The sequence below is a fragment of the Cupressus sempervirens genome, chromosome 4 (genome assembly GCF_028749045.1).
Source record: "Cupressus sempervirens isolate cs-2001-9-10 chromosome 4, ASM2874904v1, whole genome shotgun sequence".
In the NCBI taxonomy this organism is placed as follows: Eukaryota; Viridiplantae; Streptophyta; class Pinopsida; order Cupressales; family Cupressaceae; genus Cupressus; species Cupressus sempervirens.
In genome coordinates, this window is record NC_143121.1 from 168,429,459 (window position 1) to 168,455,760 (window position 26,302).

A 26,302-nucleotide genomic window follows, 5' to 3' on the forward strand; every position below is an offset into this window, starting at 1 on the left:
ACAATGAAATTGGCCATAATACAACAAGATGTACATAGAAGAAAAATTTCAAAGAAGGGAACAAGCTCAAAAATAGAAGAGAAGATGATGGAAGAGATTATAGAGATAAAGGCAAGAAGTCATGTTACATTGCTGATGAAAATAACTTTGATGAAAATGATGATGAAGTGGTATATGTTACAATGAAGGATGAATTAGATGAGGATGAGGCTACTGCACTTATGACTTGTGTGAACAAGAATGAAAAATGGATCATTGATAGTGGATTCTATAAGAATTTGCCTAAGGAAAAAATTCACCCAAGAACTAAGAACTCAAACACAAGCACACAATAGACCAAAGAGAGAGTATGATGAGAATGATGATATGCATTCAATAATAGGTTGAGAGTACACTAGGAGTGCCTAGATATAAAAGCCTTAGAAGAGCTTCTAGAATGTCTCGTAATCAGCATCATGATATGCCATACAACCAAGCACATGTCAACTAGATATGGGTTATCCTCCATCAAGCATGAAAGTATGTGCGATGATGTGAGGATAATCCTACAAGGGTGTGACACACAAAATAGTGTTGTAGACACCATGTGCTTAAATAGAGTTATGTACTCCTATGGTGTATACATGACAACTCAAAAGATGTGCAAACTCCTAAGTGTCTCACAAATAAAAATAATAAAATAATGCAAAATAATATAATAATGCATTAACCTAAGTAAACTTAAGTAAGTGTAAATAGTAAAGTACATATTTACACCAACACCCCCCCTTAAGTGCAACTTATGGGAATGCCCTTAAGCTTACGAAACTAGTATGAAGATGCATAATGGGTCTCGGCTACTAGGCCATATTAGGTACCCATGTACATAATGAAGATGCAATCTCCCATAAAGAGGGGAAAGAGGGAAAACCTCATGGGAAAAACCCTCCCCCAAAAAGAGAGATAAATAAGGATGCATCGATGGATGGAGTAATCAAGACCCCCCCATTACGACATACATCTAGTATATACATAAGTGAATGAGAGAAGGAAGAGAGACAAAATAAGCTCCCCCCCCCAAAAGAAGAATGCCAACAAGTGAAAGCTACTTCGATGAAGAAGGTGGTCCATGAATGTAGAAAGGTGTTCCTCCCCTTAGGAAGAAACAATGGAAAAGGTACAATCCTAAAGATGTATGGTGGCCCTAAAACCTACTCAAGTATTCCTATGCTAATGCTGAAGTTCACCCCTTCCAACTATGCTAAAAGGAACGAATGTAGATCGGTCAAGGATGTCTATTGAACTTGTTCCACTGAACCATTTGTGTCCTCAACTAAAAAAGAGACTTCTAGTAATTGTTGTTCATAAGGATCCACAATCATGCCAACCTATGAAGATTGATCATGTAGAAAATGGACATGAGGGTTAGAGTGAGCCCTCGAAACAACTGTAGAAGAATCATCATCAATGAGAAGATGTAAGTCCTCAAGTCTATCTCTGAAGTCAACTAAAGTTGTAGGTGGAAGATGAGATGTACCATGCTGTGATGGACCTTTCACTATGGCAATGTAAGAACATGGACTAGACTAATGTGACCTCTCACTACAACTGTCAATAGAACCCCACATGTCTGAACCTGTTGAAGCACTATTGCTGGTGTCACTATTAGTTTCCACTATGTATGAAGTGCGAAGAGGAGTAGAGGACAAGCTAGGAGAACTTTCCTCAAAGTGAACATCCTTCTCCACAAAAATCTCATGAGTCTATGGATCCATCAATTTGTAAGCCTTCACATTGTCTTCATAACTAATAAAGGTACAAGACCTAGGTGTCAGTGCCTTGCAACTCCTAGAAGAAAGTTTTGCCCATGCTGGACAACCAAAGACTCTAAGGTGACTCACAATTTTTTTTCTACCACACCATGCCTCAAAAGGAGTCTTGCCATCTAAGGCTAGATGACGAGACCTGTGAAGTATGTGAGTAGCACTGCTAATGGATTCAACTTCAAATGTAGGATTGAGAGACTTGGCCTTAATCATGCAACTTGCCATGGTCTTGAGAGTCCTAATTTTTATAGCTGCAGCATCTGTTTTGTGTGGATTGAATGCTGGTGAGTTTTGAAGATCAATTCCCTCAATTCTGCAAAAGTTCTTAAGTCTTTTGTCAACATATATATTCTCATTGTCCACCCTTAGTACTTTGATGGATTTCCTTGACTTGTGTTCAACATGAGTCTTAAAATCTTGAACCTTATGAACCACTTCATTCTTATGATGAAGGAAGAAGACCCAAGTGAATCTCAAAAAGTCATCAACAAATATGAGTATGTAGCAGCCTTGGCTAACTGAAGTCGCAGCCTTGGCTGACTAAAGTCACTACAAAGGGTCTTGCTAATACCATGTGAACTAGTTGAAGAACAACTAGAGCTCGAGAAGACTTCCCTTTATCATACTTCTCCTTGAGATTCATATCCACTGAACAAGATGAACATTTTCCCTTAGAAAATTTGATGTTGGGTAGACCTTTGACCATGTGTTTTGAGAAAAGTTGCTAAAGAGAGCGGAAGTCAAGGTGACCAAACTGGTCATGCCATAAGTTGATGTGTGAAGTAGAGTGAGTTAACAAGGCTTGGGAAGGACTCTTAGGCACAAAGTGGGAGAAGGAATATAACCTCTTGTCATCATTGACTTTCCCCACTTCTACCAATGAATCATCTTTGAGACTTCGCACCATCACTGAATTTGGAAGGAATTCAACCTTATGACCATCTCCAAGATGAGTGATTTGGTAAACTGATAGGAGATTCAAGCTTACATTTTTAACATAGAGAACATATTTGAATTCCCCATCTTTCATTTCAACATGTCATTTCCCTTCAACTTCCATCTCAGCATCATCTCCCATGAAGATGTGTGGTACCTTTGATGGCTTTGATGAAGAAAAGTCTTCTTTTGAAGAACCCATGTGGTAAGAGGCACCTGAGTCAAGTATCCATTCCGAAGAAGAACTTATGTTGGCCATAAGTGCTTGACCTTTATTGTTCGAAGAGGTAGGAGTTGAATCCTTGGAAGTACCTGGCACTTGAATCTTGTTCTTCTTGAGTAGATTTTCTAACTCATCAATTCTTTTTTTTTTCAATGATGCTCGTCATGATTGGGCTTTTTGTAGTATGCAAAAAAGAGTTTTTCCTTCTTTTCATTACTTCCCTTCTTTGTTGAAGAAGAATCGTATTGTTGAGAGGAGGATTGTTGTGTCTCAGATTGTGTTTTCTGCTTCCACTGCTTCTTCTTCTTCTTCTTGCTTTCCCCCCCTTGACTTGATTTGTGATCATCACTAGCCACCAAGGCTTTGGTCTTAGATGACTGGAGAAGTCCAAAATCCACCAAGTGAGACTATTCAACAATCAACATGGTTGCAAATCCATCAAAGGAAGGCTTCTGGTAAGTAGATCCCATGGTCAACTTGTGAGTATTAAAACTCAAAACAAAGTTAGCATACTCAGAAGGTAGCCTCTTAAGGATGTGATGAATCAACCTATCATCCTTCATGGGATTTCCACAATCTTTGAGAAGTTCCCTATACTCATTGACTTTGATGATATAATCCTAAGTTGTGTAATAATTCTTAGGATCTAAGTGACATAGATCATCCTCAATCTAAAATCCCTTTTCTTCATCCACTTTACCATACAATTGTTCAAGTTTATCCCAAGCTTCCTTAGATTCTAAAAAAATTTAATGTGAAAGAGAAGATCCCCATGTACACAACTCCTAATAACACCTAAAGCCTGTTGGTCTTGATTTTTCCAATCAATGAGTTCTTTAGCATTAGTAGGTTTGGTAATTGTACCATCAACATATAAACTATATCTTTTTTCCATTAATCTACTCCATGCAATATCTTTCCATGTAGAGTAGTTGCATGAAGTTAGAGAAGGACAAAATAGAGACACAAAAACACAGTACACAGCCCCCCTTTTCACTCAATCAGAAGACCCCCCCAAAAAAAATGATGTTGGCACTTTATAAGTAGTGCATTTACAATGGGCCACTTGTCAAAATGAACAAAGTGGACTTTCTAATTTTTCTTTTGCACCTACCTTATGAGGCTAAAATTTATCACTTAAGCAGTGTAGCTCATATTTACAACAATTCTGAAAAAGAATGAAAGCTTTACAATGTCGAGAAAGGCCTAATTTTGAAAGTGAGAAATTGGTCGACACAACCCTAGAATCTAACTTCAAATCTGAAAAGTAGACAAAAAAATATGCACTTTCAAAAAAATAGAACTTGAAAAAGTGACCAAATGCGCCTGTACAGAGCTCTTGAAGTTGCAAAATGCAAGATTATGTAGGTATAGTTGCCAAAAAATGTAATTTCTACAAAATCTATGCACCAAAACTAGAAAAAATACTACCACTAGAAAATTTAGGAAATTTTACCTGATTTCAAAAAAAATTACTCCTAAATCGGAATCCAGATGTCCAAGATATGAGCTCGCAAAGTCAGGCTGTCAAACTGAAAAGCAATCTGGAGAGGGGTCTGGAAGAGAAATTGCTAGTCTAAATTTGATGATCAAATGGCCATCACTACAATTGTAAAATGCCTTGGTTTGATGTCTAGATGGGTGTCAAATTTAACCTCAGAAAAAGATGACATCAGCAAAAATTTCATACCCTAGGTTGACGTGACATGCTGAGTTGGCATCCATATTGTACAGATGTGACACATGTCAAAAATATAGTTGTCCATGTGGATGACATGGTAATGCCAAGTTGCTTATGCATGTCAAAATTGTAGATGTGTTAGCCTGTGTAGGTCTAATTGGGAACTGCATTATCTATGTGTGGTGGGCCTATTGGTCCAAGTGTCCCAATTGCTGGGTAGGAGTTGCACAAGGGTACGTGTCCATGTGGGTGTAGGAAGGATGCTTATGCAGCATTGAAGTGTTTTCCAGGTTAATTGCCAATGTCAAAAATTGTTATTTGGTCACCAGAGTATGCGCTTATTGTGCTTTTTAAATAAAAACTCCCACCAACAATATGCAAAGAGGAAGGCCATCGAATTTTCGGCATGGGCACCGTTGGATCAAACTGCTAGGCCGAGATGTGTAGTGCTATGCCAGATATTGCAGGAGTGCAAGGCTGCTTGGAACTTAATTAGCCCACCAACAAATGAATGAAACCCTACACTAATAAAATATATCTACCAAACCAAATACAGAGCTGAGCCGGGATGTCACTACCCAGTTTCTGCTTGATTTATAAAACTAAATACGAAAATATCTAGATTTAAAAATTAATTGCAAAGAAGAAAAATATTCAGATCTAAAAAATAAATTAATTAGATTTGAAAAAAAGACCATACCCATACCTCAAATCAAGCCTCCAGGTTTTGATTTGCAAAAAAAAAATTTCTCACGGTTGACTTCGGGCCAAGGTAGTGGAGTTTATAGTCTATTTTCACTAGTTCAACATTCCAGATGCTCCTAATTTTTGCAGCATTTTGAATTCAAGCTAAGGTGATGAAGCAAGCAAGAGGTCTCAAATGGCTTGTGATGAGAAAGTCTCCAAGTTTCTCTAATACCATGTAAGAATTTTCATAAAGGAAAAATTCACCCAGGAACTAAGAACTCAAACACAAGCACACATTAGACCAAAGAGAGAGTATGATCAGAATGACGATATTCATTCAATAATAGGTTGAGAGTACACTAGGAGTGCTTGAATATAAAGGCCTCAGAAGAGCTTCTAGAATGTCTCGTAATCAACATCATGATATGCCATACAACCAAGCACATGTCCACCAGATATGGGTTATCCTCCATTAAGCATGAAAGTATGTGCAATGATGTGAGGATAAGCCTACAAGGGTGTGACATGCAAAATAGTGTTGTAGACACCATGTGCTTAAATAGAGTTGTGTACTTCTGTGTTGTCTACATGAAAAATCAAAAGGTGTGCAAACTCCTAAGTGTCTCACAAATAAAAATAATAAAATAATGCAAAATAATATAATAATGCATTAACCTGAGTAAACTTAAGTAAGTGTAAATAGTAAAGTATGTATTTACACCAACATATTCTCACATCACATGATTGGAGACAAAAGTAAGTTCATTACCTTAACCTATTATGATGGAAATAGTGTAAGATTTGGTAATAATGCACCATGTTTGATAAAAGGAAAAGGGTTTATCAAGCTTATAGAAAAGATTTCATGTGACAATGCTTATAATGTTGAAGGATTGAATAATCTAGGGTGCAAAGTTGAGTTTGAAAACTTGATTGGAAAAGGTGATCAAACTAGGAGTAATCTATTCTATTTGGATATAGAAGATACTACTTGTCTTATTGCAAATTTTGATGATGTATGGCTTTAGCACAAGATATTATGTCATGTTAACTTTGATAATTTGATTAGTATCAGGAACATTAAAAGATTTAGAGGTTTTCCTAAGTTGAAGAAATTAAAAAATATAATGTGCAAACAATGTCAGCTATGCAATATGACAAAGTCAAGCTTTAAAATTGAAGCTTATAACTCTAAGGAAATACTTGAAATTATTCATATTGACTTGTGTGGACCTATTGAACTACAAAGCTACAAAGGAGATAGGTATATAATGTTGCTTGTTGATGATTACTCTCAAATGATGACATCTATTTTTCTAAAACAAAAATTATATGATTTTCAAAAGTTTAAATGGTACTTGGCAAGAGTTGAGAAAGAAATAGGTAAAAGCTTGAAATGCCTGAGATTAGATAGAGGAGGTGAGTTCACTTCACATGAGTTTGAGATGTTCTACAATGGTAGAGGAATCAAGAGACAGACATCAGCACCAAGGACCCCTCCACAAAATGGAATTGCTAAAAGAAGAAATCAGTCTATAATGGATTATGCTAGAACACTTATGATGGAGAAAAATGTTGCTCTAAAATATTGGAGACAAGTTGTAAGTACTAATGTATACACCTTGAACCATGTGTAAGTAAAGAAAGGTACTCACTCAACACCTGTTGAACTATGGTATGGTCATCCACCTGATGTGAAATATTTTAAGGTATTTAGAAAAAAATGCTATATTCTTAAAGATGTTAGGAGTGGAAAGTTTGATGCAAAGAGTGAAGAAGGTATATTTCTTAGTTACTCCACAAGAAGTAAAGCTTATAGATGTTTAATTACTAACACTAACAAAATTGTGGAAAGTGCAAATGTGAATTTTGATGAGATTACAAAAGCACATGAACTTGAATCTACAAACGAATGAAAAGATTACAAGACATTTGTATACTATTATGAAGGAATGCCTATTGAAGAAGATGCTACAAATCATGCAGCAAGCCAACAACAAGTTTCAACAACTTCCAAGTCACATCCTATGAATAACAAGTTACATTCAAATGTCGAGTTGTAGAATGAGAAAAATGCACAATCTAACTTTGAGATTGGCACACATGAGAGGGATGTTGAAACACCTGATAGAGATGTACATAGTGATACTGAAGCTGAGAGACAAAATTTAGCCACAAGAACTAAGCCTAGACTATCCAAATATGTCAAAAGACACCATCCTATAGATCAAATCATTGGAGATAGAGATGCAAGGCCAATGACAAGAAATAGATTGAGAGGTGAATCATGCTTGTTAAGCACAAAGGAACCTAAGATAGTGAGAGATGCATTAGAAGATGATGATTGGTACAAGGATATGGAAGAGGAAATTCAATAGATAGAAAATAGTTAGACTTGGAGCCTAGTTCCTAGACCAGAAGACAAGAATGTGATTGGCACAAAATGGGTATTTAGGAACAAGCTAGATGAGAATGGTAAAGTGAGAAGGATATGAACAAGAAGAAGGAATTGACTATGGTGAAACATTTTCCCTTGTTGCAAGAATGTAAGGAGTAATAATTTTTCTTGCTTATGTTGCATATAAAGGTTTTAAAGTTTATCAGATGGATGTTAAGTTTGCATTTTTGAATGGAATATTAAAAGAAGAGGTCTACATAGAACAACTAGAAGGATTTGTGGATAAAAACAATAAGAACATGGTATGTAGACTACACAAATCCCTATATGGATTCAAACAAGCACCAAGAGCATGGTATGAGAGACTCCATACTTATCTTGCTAAGATTGGATTTGAAAAGATAGATGATAATAACAATTTGTACATGAAGATGGATAAAGAAAAAGGTATATTGTTATCTGGTATTTTTGTTAATGACATAATATTTGGAGGACAAGATGCTTTTTGTAAAGATTTTGCAAATTAGATGAAGCAAGAGTTTGAAATGTCAATGTTTGGTGAGATAAAATTCTCTGTGGGATTACAAGTCTATCAAATGAAATATGGTGTATATATCTCTCAATCAAAATATTTCAAAGAGATATTGAAGACATTTGGACTTGAGGATTCAAAACTAGTAAGTACACCAGCTATCAAAGAATGATGATTTAGCTGAGGTCACTCAAACATTATATAGATGCATGATTGGAAAATTGCAATATGTGGTACACAATAGACCTAATATTGTATTAGCTATGGGGATAGTTGCTAGATTCTCTACTAATCCTAAAGAGAATCACTTGATGGCCATAAAGAAAATAATGAGATACTTAAAAGGAACAAAAGAGTATGGTTTATACTATATGAAGAATGAAAAGTTTGAACTGAAAGCCTACAATGATGTTGATTGGGCTAGAAATATTGATGACAAAAAGAGCACCAGTGGAGGATCATTCTTCTGAGGAAAAAGACTTGTTATATGGACAAGCAAGAAGTAGAGTTGCACTTTCCAATCTACTGCTGAAGTAGGAGTATTTTGTTACTACTATTAATTACACAAATATTATATGGATCAAATAGCTACTAAAGGGAATGAAGGAATATGGATCAAATAGCTAATAAAGGGAATGAAGGAATAAATCATTGAACCAGTGACACTTTATTGTGATAATACAAGTGTTATAAATATATCAAAGAATCCTATTATGCATACAAAGAAAAAGCACATTGCAATAAAGTATCATTATGTAAGGGAATTCGTTCAAGACAAAGAGGTGAAGATGGAATATATCAACACAAAGGAGCAGATTATTGATATCTTCACCAAAGCATTACCTAGAATGTTTATGAGTATTTGAGAGGTAAATTAGGGGTGATGCCCCTATCAAAAGCTATATAAAATATAGACGGAGTACCTTGCATCAAACAAGATGACATTCATTTCATACAAAGTGATGTAGTGGATCTTACTTTAGGAAATTGCCTAAAGTAATCGTAAAACTAAAATCTCAAATTAGTCACAATGAAGGTGATAGAGGGGGAAAATTGAAGAGCCTACAAAAATCATATATCTACATATACAAAAGATGCCAAGTGTTGAGTGCATGTCTTTGGAATTGTTGTCAAAGAGGGAGAATGTATAGTAAACTAATCAAGTGCATATTGATCAAAAGGGAGATGATCAAAGCAATCAAGTTCGAGGGAGAAAGTACATTATCAAAAGAGGAACAATGAAGTGAGAAGTACATCATTAGAAGATTAGAAGACTAAAGAAAGAAAGAGGGAGAAAGTAGAAAACTAAAAAAGAGGGAGATATTCAGCTATTCTACTGATCCATGGAAGAAGAGAATGTTATATTTTGTAACCTAAGAGGGAGCTGCTGATCGGGAGATGTTTTATTCACAAGCATTCTTTTTCGTACTGCCTTACTATTTTAACCTAGTTAGTTTATCATTTTTTTGACTAATTGATCAGTTTGGTTTGTCATTAATGCCAAAGAGGGAGATTGGTTATATATGATTAAAAAGATTATTTGAGTAAGGAAAATGTTGAAGAAGATTGTATGTTTTTTACCATTGTTTTGTCACTGATGTCAAACATGTTATATGCTGGTAAGACAATTGCTTATATGTTTTAAGCATTATCACTTAGTTGATTGATGTGGAGGATTTGATCCAAAAGATGTAACAAAAGGACTTAGAGGAAAGGTTGAGTTATGATTATGTATTGAAGTGCAAGAATTAGTTAAGACAATGATCACATAATGTATTGATGATCTACTTGAGGTTACAAAATGATTGGCTACACTTAGAAATTTTAGAAGAATAAGGTTGGAAAAATTTCATTTGCTAAGATTGATCAAGTTGATAGAAGGCGCTAAGCAAAGTTAGTGCAAATTGAGCAAAAGGTCAATTGGAGCTAAGTGAAAGCAATTTCTAGTGGATGCTAACCAAACTAATAGGTGTTGAGCAAGTTAGTAGATGCTGAGTGATTTTTAGTTGATGCCAAGAACCAGTAAAATTAGGTTGATGTTGAGTGATTTTATAGTAGATGTCAAGTAATACAGTATATTCCAAGCATCAGTAAATTGATAATTTTGAGCTGTTGCATTATGACAAAGATTGAAGATTTGCCAATTAAAAGCTGACAAGTTTATTTTCTTGGAACTTGTAAATTAGAAGGAAGATAAGATTGATGAGTTGGAGGCATGAAATCTTATGTAAACTATTTTGGAGGCAAATTCAAACAGATTCAAAGAGAAGTTTCTAGAGAAGACAAGATATGGGGTACATGCATTGTATCCTACCTAATCCATTGAAAACCCTAATTTTTGAGATGGATAATGAGCAGGAAAAACTATTTTAATTTACTATATATAGGGATGTCTATTCATGAAGCAAAGTTGGATGAAGGTTAGAGAGTTTTGGATGCGAAAAATCTAACAAGGAGAAAGATATGGGTTTGCTTCATCAAGTGCCCTAAGAGAAGGTGTTTGCAATGGTGAGCTAAGCAAGAAGGCTAGGAGAGGATGAATGCTTGAAGGGTGAAAAAGCTATTAGAACTAAAAATATAGGAAGCTAAGCAAAGTTTAGGACTAAATAGTGATCTATAATCTGCAAGTAAGGTTGTAAGTTGTATCAAATGAAATCTCTACTATTACATTCTAACAATTGTATCAAATTAGGATAAATCCTTTGGAGAAAGGTTGACTTAATAGTCATTGGAAAATCCTTTAACAAGGTGGCATTCCAAATGAATGACCAAAATTCCTCTAACAAGGTGATTGAAATCTCTTAACTGGGTCACATTTAATTGTGTGTGTTGTAACCTTTAACAGGGTATCACTTCAAAAGAGTGAAAAAGGAGTAGCATGTTACTAGTCATTTTTTCCAAATTGAGTTTCCACATTAAATAATTGTTTCAAGTGTGTTGATGGATATGTTGTGTTTTATGCTTTATACTTTTGCATGTTAATGTTACAATAATATATCGGTTTTGGTTAACACACAATGAATGCATGCATGGTTGAGAAAGTTTAAAGGGTTTACTAAATTGTGAAAAGTTATATTTTGTACATTGATACCTCAAATAACTAATTCATCCCCCTTCTTAGTTATTCTAAAATAATTCCAACAATAATTAGCCAAAACATATCTTAGTCATCCTTTGCCACATCTTCTATTATAAGTAGTCAGATACATGTAACTCAACAAGTTCAATAGCCTAAAATCCCTATACAAACTCAAGGGGTTGTTGGTTTTCATAGAAGACCCATTCATATGGGTATAAACTAATGTCTTTTCTAGGCATTCTTAGTTTTCTCCATCCTATTTCAAATGATCTAAGAGATAAGGTCGTAAAATTCTCAAGCAACAATACCATAACTAGTGAAGAGCACCTTAGGAAGTTCATTGATATGGTCAATGATTATGAGGTAGAACATGAAGATGTAGTGATGAATTTATTTATTCACTCATTAGCAAAGGATTTCAGAGATTGGTTTAGGAGATTGCCTAATGATAACATCAACTCATGGAGTGATTTAGGAAAAAAATCCAAAGAGCAGTATGGTGACAAAACAAACATTGGTTTTATGCTAAATAAATTCAAAAACATAAAATAGAATTTAAACAAGTCCACTTTTGACTTCAATGTGAGATTTTAGAAAGAGATGTATAAGTTGTTCCAAGTGATGAGGCTTGGTGAGGATAAAAATTTTACTACCTACTTCAATTCTTTTGATAGCAAGATGGCATATATATTAAGGGACAAGGATCCTAGAACACTAAGAGATGCCTACAAAATGGCAGTGAATATTAAGAACAATAGAAAAGCCTCTAGTAAGTTAGGAAGAAGGGATGACCCAAAATTGTTTAATCCAAGGGGCAATAAGAAAGAAGGTGACAAGCCCACTATAGGTAAGAAACCTGAAGATGATAGAACGGGTTAGGTTTTGAATACTATTAAGAATATGAATAAGAGAAATATTGGTGATAAACTTCAGTCTATAACCATTACAATAGGTAGCCTAGGATGTAAAACTACCCCTATACCGCACAATGGAAAGATGGAAAACCTATTCCTAATTCTTCTCAAGGCATTAAGGACAAAGGTACACTAGATTCACTACAAAGAAATTTTATGAACATGATAGATGATTTTCCTTGGTGTATTATGTGTTAGTCCCCTCATTGACCTAACTATTGTGTAGTTGCTCAATCTTTTTCTACAAATCACCATGCACAATATAAAGGAGAGGAAGGAAAAAGCTATGAGGATGTAGTATGAAATACAATAAGCTTGTGTGATTGATGAGGAGTATGATTTAGAAGAATCTAAGAATGATGTTGTAAACTAGAGAAATTTATATTAGTTGCACCATCAAAAAGTGTTTTCAAATGATGATGACCAAGATGAACACACGATATGTAATACATTATTAGGTTTGGATCGCATGAATTTGAGAAAACCATCAAAACAAGAGATTGACAAGATTAATGAAGAGATGATAGCTCAAGTGCATAGTACTTACAATTTGAGAAATAGAACTATTAATAATGATACAAGTAAGTCATTTGGTATTTTCATTAAAGATATTACTCATAAAATGAATCATGAAAATAAAAAGAACAATCTAGTCATAACTAAAACCAAGGATAGTAAGAACAAAAAGTGGGAGCACAAAAGAAAAATATAATTTTAAGGAATTGAAATAGTTATGGTAAACATACAAGACAAGAAAGAAGATTATGATATTACTAAGCAAGAGGAGCTACCTATTGTCCAAGCGCTAGTAGCTATAGGTAATTATGTTAAACCAACTATTTATGATCTTTTTGACATGATTGCAATGTTCTCCCAAATTACTATCAAATCTCCCTTGTCTAAAATTTTTAGGATAGAGGAACACAACAATAAGGCTTTGTCTTGGTTTTAAGTGTGATAGGAAATAGTAATGTTGTTGAACTAGGACCAACAGCCATGTAGTAGAAACCACTCATAATAGAAGACAAAGGAGTCACATCCCAAATACACTAGATGTATTTGGAAAATTCATCTACAGCTTACATACAAGACATTGATCCTTTCTTTCTAAGTCTAGTCATAAATGGTAGAATTTTAAAAAATTGCATGATTGACTTAGGAGCATCAAGTACTATTATGCCTTTCAAAGTTATGGAAGCCCTTGTCTTAGAAGTACATACCAAATAGGGGAGGTGTAGAGAAATTGATGCAAGGGAAGTTCTTGTCATGGGTACAATCAATGCTTTACCTTTTAGACTAGTTGCCTATCCTAATCTTGAGTTGACCATGATAGTCATTGTAGTTGATATTCCTCCCCATTATGGAACACAAATCTCTAGAAAATGGAGTGTTGCAATGGGAGGTAGCTTGTAGTGTGACTTTTCATAGACTACTTTTCATATAGAAGATAAAGCTATCAAAATTGATAGAGAACCAAGGGAACCAAAGGTCACTCACATGTTTGAAGATAATGTTGATCACCATGCTACATGTTTCCTAGATACTAAGGTTAATGATTTTAGAGTTGAACTTGTCATTCAAGAAATTGAAACATTATCCCCACTAATTACACAAGAGGTAATAAGTTGTTTGGACTCACAAAACTTATGGACTATGTATTTTTATGAAGCAAGTTCTAAGAAGGATCAAGAGCTAAAATTGTATTTTCATCTCCATAGAAAAGCACTTTTAGGTAATCATTTACCTTAAATTTTACATTTACTAATAAAAATTCAGAATATGAGACACTTTTACTAGGATTAAAAATTGCAACAAGTCATGGGATTAAGAAAATGCATGTTATTGGTGACTTAGAGATAGTTGTGTCTCAAGTTAAGTAGACATATGCTTCCAAGAAAAAAAGGCTAAAATAGTATAGGAATATTGTTTGGGACCAAATAGAAGCATTTGATGCCTTTGTCATTTCTTGGATGGAAAAAAGTAATAACAAGATGGATGACCTATTGGCTAATGTAGCAATCAAGCTAGATGACATTTCATTTGTTGGTGTGTCTAAAATAGAAATGCAAAATATGCCATCAATTCTTGACAATGTAGAAAGCTAGAAAGTATTTGAATATGAAAAAGGCATATTAAATTTCCTTTTGAATGAGGATAAGTATCATGGCCAAGAGTTGGACTATAATGCTTTGGTTGAAAAAATAGATGAAAAGGAAACTATTTTTAGCTAGGAAATCCTACAATTAAAAAAAAAAAAGGTATCTAAAGGACTAGTGGTCTTAGAAAGTGTATTTGACAACCACGATAGAGTGATTCAAAAGTCAAAGATTGGAAGCTACAAGAACTTGAAGAAGTCAATCTTGCCACTGTTCAATCTCCTAAAAAGGTATATATTGGTAAGATGTTATCTCCTACAATTAGGAAGTCTTTGATAGATTTGTTGAGAAGGTTCAAACATGTTTTTGATTGGTCATATGAAGACCTTAAGGCTTATAGGGAAGGGTTTTTTTAGCAGGTAATACCCCTCAAAGAAAATGTCAAGCCATTTAGAGAAAAATAGAGGCCTATAAATCCTACTTTACTATTGGAAATATTCAAGATATGATAGGTTATTGAGAGGGGAGGGGTGAATTAGTAACTTCAAAGCTTTAAAAAATTCAGTGTTTTAACCATTCATCATTTACTTATCTACTGCATAGATGAGAAATAAAACATTCATAACACATGTACATAGTGATTTGGTGACCCAGAAACCTTCCAAATAGAAAGTAAAACTGGGGTGAGGATGATACCCACGAAACTTCGTTACTGCAGTATGAAGTTGGCCTGTTAAGGCTTACAATGACCACTTCTGTTAATCTTCCCTATTAGGAGCACAAAGGACTGCTAGGTCCACCTTGTTAGAGGATTTACAAACATACACTTAAGTATGCACTCTGTTAGGAGATTTATACAAAGATTTTTAAGTCTACCTTGTTAAAGGATTTACAAAGCTAATTCACCTATTAGGATGAAATAGTGGATCTACTTACAAATTTGATTTACTGATTAGATCCTTGAAGTATATATCATCTCTTGTGATTGATAGATCTTTACTACTCCTTGTTGACCTTATTGCTTACTCTACTCTTCTACTGATTCGTATTTACATTTCTCAAACATTGCATGTCTCTTTTGATACTCTGGTCCATACTACATATTCACATTGCATGATATAATACATTACATATATACCATTCCAATATTTACAATTGCAAGGTAAGCTAAAACACAAGTGAGCAAAATATTACTGAGTCAGCCAAATAGTAAATAACTTGGGTTCACTGAACTGACTCAGTGACCTTCTGATACTCAGCATCCACTGCATTACTCGGCATCATCATGCACTCAGTAGAAGTGAAGGCTCGGTCCATACTAATCACCTGACATAGTTTTGAACTCGGTAACCATTGGAGACTTGGTAGATATAATATCACTTGGTAAAAATGAAATACTTTTTTTTACCTTGCTTGCACTTGGTAAACATTATACTTTCATTACTAAGTAAATATTATGCTTTCATCACTCGGTAGGCACTATGCTTTCATCACTTTGTAGGCACTGTGCTTTCATCAGTTGGTAGACATTGTGCTTCCATCACTCTGTAGGCTCTGTGCTTTCATTAATCGATAGACACTACTAGATAGTACATTCACTCAGTAGCTATACTCAGCTTGGTTAACACTAGAATGCTCAGTGTGAATTGCTTAAGTGATGAATGTTAAAGGTTACCATTGAATGCTCGGTATACATAGTAGACTGAGTGATGAGCTTAGTAGCTATACTGATACAGATAAGTGTTGTCACTAATGGAAATAATAACTTAATGCCAACACTTTACACCCTAAAATGCAAAAAGAGCTTATGAAGCTTAGGGATGGAGGGATCATAAAACCAATCAAACACTCGTCATGGGTGTCAAACCTAGTACTAATAAAAAAAAAAAGAATGGGATATTAGGTTATGTGTTGACTTTAGAAACCTAAATATTGCATCCTTAAAGGATAATTATGGATTTCCTAATATAGAGGAAATGTTGTAGCAAGTTACTAGTTTAGCGTTAATTTCTATGATGGATGGTTTCTTAGGGTATAGCTAGGTCCTTGTTGATGAAAAAGAACAATTTAAAATATCTTTCACTACTCCTTGATGGATTTATGTGTATGTAAGGATATCTCTCAACCTAATAAATGCAAGAGCAACATTTCAAAGAGCTATGAATGTTGTATTTTAGGAGTATATTGATAAATTCATGGTTTTTTATCAATATGATCTCACAACATACTCAAAATAGGCTAAAGACCATTTTAGACACTTGGAAAAAAAAATCATTAAATACTTAGAGTATGGGGTTTCTTTAAACCAAATGAAGTGCACTATTGAGTGATGAAGGAGAAATTTCTTGGTCATATAGTATCTAAAAAAGGAGTCAAGATTGACCTTAAAAGAGTGGCAAGAATTGATAAAGTTCCTAAGCCCAAAAATGTCAAAGGAATCTAGTCTTTCTTTGGGAAAGTAAATTTTTTAAGGAGATTTGTAACTAACTTTGCAGAGATCAGTAGACCAATCTCCAAGATGCTCAAGAAAGGAGAAACCAACTGGGAAGGTGAGCCTATAGTAGCTTTTCAAGAAATCAATAGTGATATTAAAAATGCACAGTTATTAGAATACCAAATTATGCAAAGCCAATGCATATTTTTTTCTTTTTCATCCTCCCATATTGTTGCAGTAATTTTGCTACAGAAAAATGAAGAGGGATATAAGAAATCAATTGCATTTTTTAGTAAATCCCTTCAGCCTACAAAACTGAAGTATGAAATCAATGAAAAGAAGGCTTATAGTTTAGTAAAAGTTGTAAAATCCTTTAGATGTTATTTGGTTGGTGCTACTATTATTGCAATTGTGCCAAGTGCAGTAGTCAAGGATATTTTCTCTCAATAGGAGGTGTTTAGTAGGACGTGTAGATGGATAAACAAGATTCAAGAATTTAATACTAACATCTAGATCACTAAGATAGTAAGAGGCCAAGGGTTAGAAAAATTGATGGCTTAGTCAAATTTATATGCTAACTCAATAAGTCTTGTAAGTAAAGACCTTAAATCAAGCACTTGTAATATGGATCACTGTGATTGGTATACAAATGTGATATATTACTTATAGCACATGGAAGTCGTATCCCACTGATGGAGACACAACCAAAGACAAAAATGGACACATAGGAAAAGGGAAATATTATTATCAACAAAAAATTCCCTATGGGCTTACAATAGTATGATTTTGGAGAAAGAAATCCTCCACATAGTACCTTCTCTCTAATTCCACTAAGAACTGCCTTTACAATGCTATAAATGTTCTTAAATAGACCCTAATTCATTTAGGGTTAGGAATACATTCTAGAATACACCAATTGGCATCCACCACCAAAACAAAAAGGTTCCAGGAGTCATGTTAGAAGTCAGTGTAAAATTAGAAGACTCTTGAAACAGTAGTCCAACTTTTGAGAGGCATATCTTTTGAACTAGGACTTCGATTGATGAACCATTTACATTTATAAAAAGCTCTCAAAGTGCTCTATAGCCCTATGGACCAGCTTTGCTTGTTCCCCATTTTTTAGCCCTGTATGAGGCCATTTAGTGCCCCATATCTAACTTTGAAGCACTCTTAGGAGGTCTCCAAGAAACTTAAAACTACAATAACTTTCTAACCATAAAGTCTTTTAACCTAATTCTTTTTTTGGAGCAATTTAAATAACAAGTATAATCATCCCTCCAAATTAAACCCTCTTATTCATCATAATTTTGTCTCTATCACAAAGTAACCCATTTTCTACATTTACATGTATCCCAAGGTGCTTAAAAACTCTAACCCATAAAACTAATAGTGGAATTGTGAGAGTTGGAACATTTATTTGACCCAAATGGGTATCAAGAAATAAAAACACATCAAATAGAAACTATATCTAAGCATATTTCTTTGGTGATTGCCCTTACACCACTGGATACTCTTGCATCAAATGCCTAGGATGGATTGAAAAGTGACCCTGCCACTTTATGGTAGAGGAAAACCCAAATGGGTGACCTCTATTGCTGATTTCCAAGTTGAGTCCTCTATTGGTCATCCTTTCCACTTCACTAGGTACTCTTCATACTGCCTATTTTTGGTACTCCTACCCACATGACTATCTAGAATCTCTTCTATCTCCTGCTTCTTAGAAGTGGGAATTGGACATGGTTCTAGCATCAACCCCTCATCTGCACCATCATCATGATATTCTATTAAGTTTATAATGTTGAAGATAGGAGAATTGTGAATCTCATCTAGCAACTCCATCTCATATGCATTTCTTGAGTCATGCTTCTTTAGAATTCTATAGGGGCCAAATTTCTTCATCTTCAACTTGTTGTAAGTACCCACTAGAAACTATTCCTTTCATAAGTATACCATAACCAAATCCCCTACTTGGAACTCCTTATGTCTTGTCCTTTGATCTACCCTAGCTTTATACTATTGATTCATCTTGGTGATGTGTGCATGGACCTCCTCATGTAGGCTCTTGAGATGTCCAACAAATTCTTCTACCTCGACACTTGTCCTCTCTCCTTGCTCCATTTTTCTTAATTCTAGTGCAGTCCTTGGGCTACTTCCATACACAATTTGGAATGGTGATCTACCAGTACTCCTATTTACAGAATTATTGTAAGCAAATTATGTTTGTTGCAGAATCAAATCCCATCCCTTAGGCTTATCTCCCACTAAACACCTTAGTAAATTGCCTAAACTTATTTTTACCACTTTGATCTATCCATTAGAGTGCAGATGATGTGCAGAACTGAACCTCAATTCTATCCACAACTTCTTCAATAAAGTCCTCCAGAAATACCCCATAAATTTAGTATCTCTATCAAAATCAATACTCTTTGGGAGACCATGTAGTCTCACCACCTCTCTAAAGAAAAAATCTGCAATATGTACAACATCATGATTCTTGTGACATGGGATGAAATGTGCCATCTTAGAGAACCTATCAACCACCACAAATATTGAGTCATTACCCATTTGTGTCCTAGGAAATCCAAGAACAAAATCCATAATTATGTCCTCCCAAGGCTTTGATGGAACAAGTAATGGTTGATAAAGTCTAGTATTGTGACTAAATCCTTTGGTTCCTTGACATACTTGACAACTTTGCACAAATTTCCTCACATCCTATGACATTTGAGGCCAAAAATAATGGTCTTATCTTGACCAAAGTGTCCTACCATTCCCCCATTGTGTTTCTCTTTGACCAAATTTTCTCTCATGGAACTCCTTGGAATGCATAATTGACTACCCTTGAATAGCATACCATCCTAAATCAAATAATCTAGCCACATGGTTTTGTCTATAGAATAGGTTCTTTACAAGCCTTCCATGCTTTAGCAAAATCAAGATCCTCAGGGTACAGGTTATTGAGTTCATCAAACCCAACTACTTCAACCTGCATTACTATAAGCAACAACTGTCTCCTACTCAATGCATTTGCAACCCTATTAGACCTTCCACTTCTATGTTTCAACACAAATGTATAGCTCTATATGAACTCTACCCACTTCATATGTCTTTGGTTCAATTTACCCTGGCTATTTACATACTACAATGCTTGGTGATCAATATACAAGATAAATTATTTTGGCAATAAATAATGCCTCCATTTCTTTAAGGCCTAAACAATTGCATAAAACTCCTGATCATAAATAGAATACTTCTTCTTTGCATCATTCAATTTTTCACTAAAATATGCAATACTCTTACCTTCTTGGCTCAATATAGCCCCAATAGCACTACCACTAGCATCAAAATCTACTTGGAACACTTTACTAAAATCAAGAAGTGCCAACATAGGTTGTTTTGTCACCTTCTTCTTCAACAATTCAAAAATCCTGGCAGCTTTTGTAGTCCACTTGAACTCTTTCCTATCCTCCCTTATTGTTTCAGTCAGGGGTGCACATATGCCACTGAAATTCTTAGTGAACTTCCTATAAAAACTAACCAAATCATGAAATGATCTCACCTTAGTAGAAAACCTTGGAGTAGGCCATTCCAAGATGGCCTTTTCCTTCTTTGGATCCATTTTGAGACCTTCAGATGATACAAAAAACCCCAAGTAGACTAACATCTTTTTACAAAGCTACATTTCTTCAAATTAATCAACATTTTCTCTTCCCTCAACCTTTTAAGGACACTATGAATGTGCAATAAATGTTCATCCAAAGTCTTACTAAAAATTAAAATATCATCCAAATATGCAATAACAAATTTTCCTAAGAACTACTTTAGTACCTCATTCATAAGCCACATAAAGGTGCTTGCATGTTGGTTAGTCCAAAGGGCATGACCAACCACTCATATAGACCCTCCTTGGTCTTGAATGTAGTCTTCCACTCATCTCTTTCTTGTATCTATACCTGATGATAGCCGCTCTTGAGATCTATCTTTGTGAAGTACTGAGGTCCACTCAAATAGTCCATAATATCATCCATAAGGAAACCAATACTTGATGGTTATTCTGTTTATAGTGCGAGAGTCTGTGCACATTCTCCACTCTCCATTCTTCTTTGGTGTCAATACTATAGGTACTGCACATGGACTTAGGCTCTCTTGAATCAAATCCTTCTTCAATAGCTCCTGAACTTGCATGTTTAGCTCCTCAATTTTAGTAGGAGTCATCCTATGAGCAACCTTGTTAGGAAAACTAGCTCTAGGGATTAAATCTTTTTAATGACTAATTTTCCTTATTGGTGGTAACCTTTTTGGAACATTATCAGACATGACATCTCCATACTCACTTAATAGGCTAGAAACTTCAAGTAGAATTTCACTACTACCTTCCTTATCTCTTCTAAGAATCAAAGCATAACACATAAGTTGATGTTTCATACCATCAAAAAAATTTCTTCCATCAATAAGACATATCCTAGCACTACTACATACCTTTTTAGCTTCCTATACCAAGGGCTTTAGTTTGTGGTGAATACCATCGTTTGTCAAAGAGTATGTATTTTCTAGACCATCATGTATAACCTGTCTATCAAATTGCCATGGTCTTCCCAACAATAAATGGCAAACATCCATTGGAATAATATCACAAAGAACTTCATCATGGTAACTCCCAATCCTGAACTTCACCAAACACTATTCACTGACCAAGACCTTATGATCATCCTTCACCCAAGAAATTCGATAGGGTTGAGGGTGTTTCTCCCTTTTGAGCTTTAGCTTAGAGACCATATCCTCAAACACCAAGTTGTCAATGCTACCACCATCAACAATCACATCACAAAACTTATCCTCACACTTGCACTGAGTACGAAACAAACTCCTCCTTTGTCCAAGTTTAGTCTCACCACTTAGTAAGACCCTTTCATTTACAAGAACCTCTCCTCTTTCTGCATCCTCAAAATGTGATGACTGTGCATCTTCATCCACATGAGTAACTATTTCTTGACCATCAGCTCTCCTATCTATCCTTCCTTGTCATTGAGGACATTCAAATGCATGGTGACCTTCTTCATTGCAATGAAAATAGGTACCACCGAAGCCTCCTTTTTCTAAACCTTGTCCACATCCTCTACCTCTTCCTCTTTGATCTCCAAAGATTTGATCACGGGAGTGGTTGAAACCCTTGTTCCTCTAGTTCCTTCTAGTACCCACATCTTCATTTTTCTTCTAGGTCTCATTTTGGCCTCCAAATGATCTACCACCACCCCTTTCTCCTTGATCATTCCCTCTTTGCCTTCCATCAAACTTTTCATTTAGCTTCTCTTCAACTCATAGGGCAAACTAGTATGCATCTTCAATCCTAGTCATTCTAACCAGACTTAACTCCTCCCAAATGCTATGTCATAACCCACTGAGGTAATAGGAAACCTTGTCCTCATTAGCTTCTACATGCCTTGCCCTAATAAGAAGTCAATAAAATTTTTCTGTATATTCCTGGACAGATTTTCCTATTTTCTTTAACCCTTGAATTTTTCGTAATCAACTAGAATGTACTGCTTCTTTAGTTTTTCCACCATGCAATCCCACCTTGTGATTTTTTCCTTTCCTCTTCTATTCCTTTCTAGATGAACCTCTTCCCACCAAATTTTTGCATGGCCTTTCATTTTGGCCTTCAAAAACTTAACCCTCTCAAGGTCTTTGATATCCTCATACTCAAAATACTCCTCTAGTTCATTGATCTAATCGATCAATTCATCTAGGTTTAGAGTTCTTGAAAACATATCCACATCAATTTTAGGTCTTTTTCCAAGCTTAGAAATGGCTTTGCAAAGCCTTTCCTCTACCTACTTTAGGACTTCCTCTTCACCTTCCCCTTCCTATCTAATATTTTCTTCTTCTTCTTCATTTTCTTCCTCACTTTTGTTTCCTGTAGCAAGAAGTCCTCTACATATCTCCTCCTATAGTGCTTGAACTTGTCTCTAGAGGGCTCTAACCTCAGGAGTAACAACTCTAGCCCTTCCACTACATTCCCTTCAAGGAGGCATCTTCTTGTCTCAAACCCACAACTACACAATTCTAGTGCAAACTACCTCATAGTCAATGCTTTGTCTACACACTCAAGAAAACTTGCTCTAATACCACTTGATGGAGACACAACCAAAGAACATAATGGACACATAGGAAAAGGGAAATATTATTATCAATGAAAAATTCCCTACAGGCTTACAATAGTATGATTCTAGAGAAAGAAATCCTCCACACAATACCTTCTCTCTAACTCCACTAAGAACTGCCTTTACAATGCTAGAAATGTTCTTAAGTAGACCTCGATTCATTTAGGGTTAGGAATGCATTCTAAAATATGCTAGTTTGCATCTACCACCAAAATAGAAGGTTCTAGAAGTCATGTTAGAAGTCAATGTAAAATTAGAAGAATCCAAAAATGGTAGTCCAACTTCTGGGAGGCATAACTTTTGAACCAAGACTCCAATTGATGAATCGTTTACATTTCTAGAAAGCTCTCAAAGTGCTCTATAGTCCTATGGACCAAATTTTCTCATTTCCCATTTTTTGTCCCCATACAAGGCTGTTTAGTGCCCCATATTTGACTTCAAAGTGCTCTTAAGAGGTCTCTAGGAAACTTATAACTGCAATAACTTTCTAACCATAAAGTGTTTTGACTTGATTATTTTTCTAGTGCACTTTAAATTACAAGTATAATCATCCCTCCAAATTACACCCTTTTACTCATCATAATTTTGGCTATATTACAAAATAACTCATATTGTGCATTTACACATATCCCAAGGTGCTTAAAAACTCTAACCTAGGAAACTAATAGTGGAACTATGAGAGTTGGAACCTTTATTTGACCCAAATGGGTATCTAGAAATAAAAACACATTAAACATAAACTATCTATAAACATATTTTTTTTGGTGATACAAGATTGCCCTTACATGATTGGATGCTCCTGCATCACCCACCTAATAGATAATGGATGAAAAACTATTAAGTTTCATGAAATTAGGTATTTTATTGTTAATAGAAGTCTATGGTGGAGGAATTTTGAAGGGATACTGTTGGATACAATTAAGTAATTGTGTATTGTCCTTGATGTTACACAAATGCCATATCAGTTATCAGATAGAGTCTACCAAGTTCTGTCAGTCAGGAAAATAGTTTACAGAAGTCTACCGAGCTCAGTCGGTCAGTAAAGCCTTTTGCAGTGTGTACCGAGCATTCCTATATGTCACACGGTGAGTTAGTGTTAATCGAGTTTGCACGGTAAGCTAAGGAAAGTTTAGTTCTTACCGAGATCACTCGGGTATCAAAGGATTTTGTAGCGGATGGTTAGTGTTAACCGAGTTCGCATGGTAAGCTAAGGAAAGCTTAGTTTTCACCGAGCTCACTCGGTAGTCGAAGACAGCTTTTACCGAGTCTAGTCAGTTTCCAAAGGAAGTGGCAGGTTTACCGAATTCCCCGGTAATTGTAGTTTTTACCGAGTTCTGTTGGTTAACACAGGAAGCAGTTTTTTTTTAGCAGCGTCGGCCAGTGAAGAATTTTGTTTTGATTGTTAGTTCAAGCCGACTTTGGAATATGATTTGTCAAGTTGGTTGGGCCGACCTGGTATTATGTATAGTATATAAAGAGGTGCTCAAGATGCAAAAAAGTGTGGAATTAAGAGTGTATACGGATAGTGCAAGGAAATGCAAGGAAGAGACTTGTGTGTACCTAAGTAGAGTTGAGCAGAGGGAAATCTTGGAGCTGCAAAGATATATTTAATCAGTAAGGATCTTGTGGAGCTAAACTGAGATCTGTATTCAGCAAGATAAGTTGCATGTATTTTCAGATCATTCATTGTTGCTTTCTAACCATTGTAACAGTGATTCTGAAATCTCCTAACAGAGTTGGTTTAACAGCCATTCCATAAATCCTTTAACAGGGTGGCAATTCAGTTGAATTGTTTTAAAGACCTCTTACAAGGCCACTCCTAACAGGGTGATTAAATCCTCTAACAGGGTCACACCTAACAGTGTGTTTTGTAACCTTTAACAGGGTTGGCTCCTAATAGGGCTCACTTCAGAAGAGTGAAAATTGGTGACTAGTTGCTGGTGGTTTTTCTCATATTGGGTTTCCACGTAAATCTGGTGTCTACTGAGTTCATGATTACTTTCTTTTGCATGGTCGCTTATTTCAGTAAATGCTTAATAAATTAACTAAACATCTATCAAGTTTTAAGCTGTAATTTATGTGTTTACCGAGTAGCAGCAGCAACTAAGTTTAAGGCATCTTTGGGACTGTTGAATTTGTTTTTGTGGTAACTGATTCACCCCTCCCCTCTCAGTTACCCCATCTTCATTTTCCAACAATTGGTATCAGAGCTTTTGGTGCTTGCAGGAGGAGATTTCAAAGATCTAAGCCAAAGATCAAGATGTCTTACAAGAGGGAAATCCCAAGGCTTAACCAAAACAACTTCTTAGCATGGCAGGGATTAATGAGACTTCATCTAGCTTCCATTGGTGACACTGGTCTGAAATATCTTGATGAGAAATATGTAGAACCATCAGGTACATTATCAGTCAATGACATTGCTATAAAGAAGACTCATAACATTATGATGATTGATATTGCATCTGCCTTGAGTTATGAAGAGTTTGATGATGTCAAGGACTGCACTACTGCCTATGAAATGTGGGAAAGACTGAAAGAGATCTATGGTGGAGATGACAATGTCAGAAGAGCCAAAGCTAAAAGTCTGAGAGGACAGTTCGATCAGATGAAAATGAAAGAAGATGAAAACATTGCCAAATATGTTGAACGAATTAAAGCATGTGTCAGTGCTATCAAAGCTTCTGGAGGAAGTATCAGTGAAGAGACAGTCATAAGTAAAGTTCTTAGAACTCTACTTCTAGTTTATGCCATCAGGGTATTAGCCATTCAAGAAAGAAGGTGTGAGGCCAATCACAAGATAAACTTAGAGGCCATAGTTGGAAGATTGACAGCATTTGAACTAGATAATTTTGATAATTATGTTCCAGCTGCAAAGAACATTGAGTCTGCATTTGAAGCCAAGCTTTCACTCAAGGACAAAGGAAAGAAGAAGAAGGAATCTCAGTCAGAGAGTGAAGATCAATCAGATCAGAGTTCTGACAGTGACCTTGAAGTAATTGAAGCTCTACTTGCAAAGAAATATTCAAGAAGAAGAGGTAAATACAAAGGTAAAGTACCCCTAATCTGCTTTTCATGTGAAGAAGTTGGTCATATTGCTGCAAGGTGTCCAAACAAGAAAGAAAAAGATGAAAAGAAAGATAATAAATGGAACAGTAAGAAAGATCTCAAATCATTTAAGGATAAAAGTAAGAAATCATGTTTTATGGCTAAAGATTCTAATGATTCTAATGATGAAGAAGAGGATGAGATTGTTTACATTGTTGTAAAAGATGAATCTGACAATGAAGAAATGGCACTCATCTCTCACATAAGTAAGAATGATACATGGATCATTGATAGTGGCTGCTCACATCATA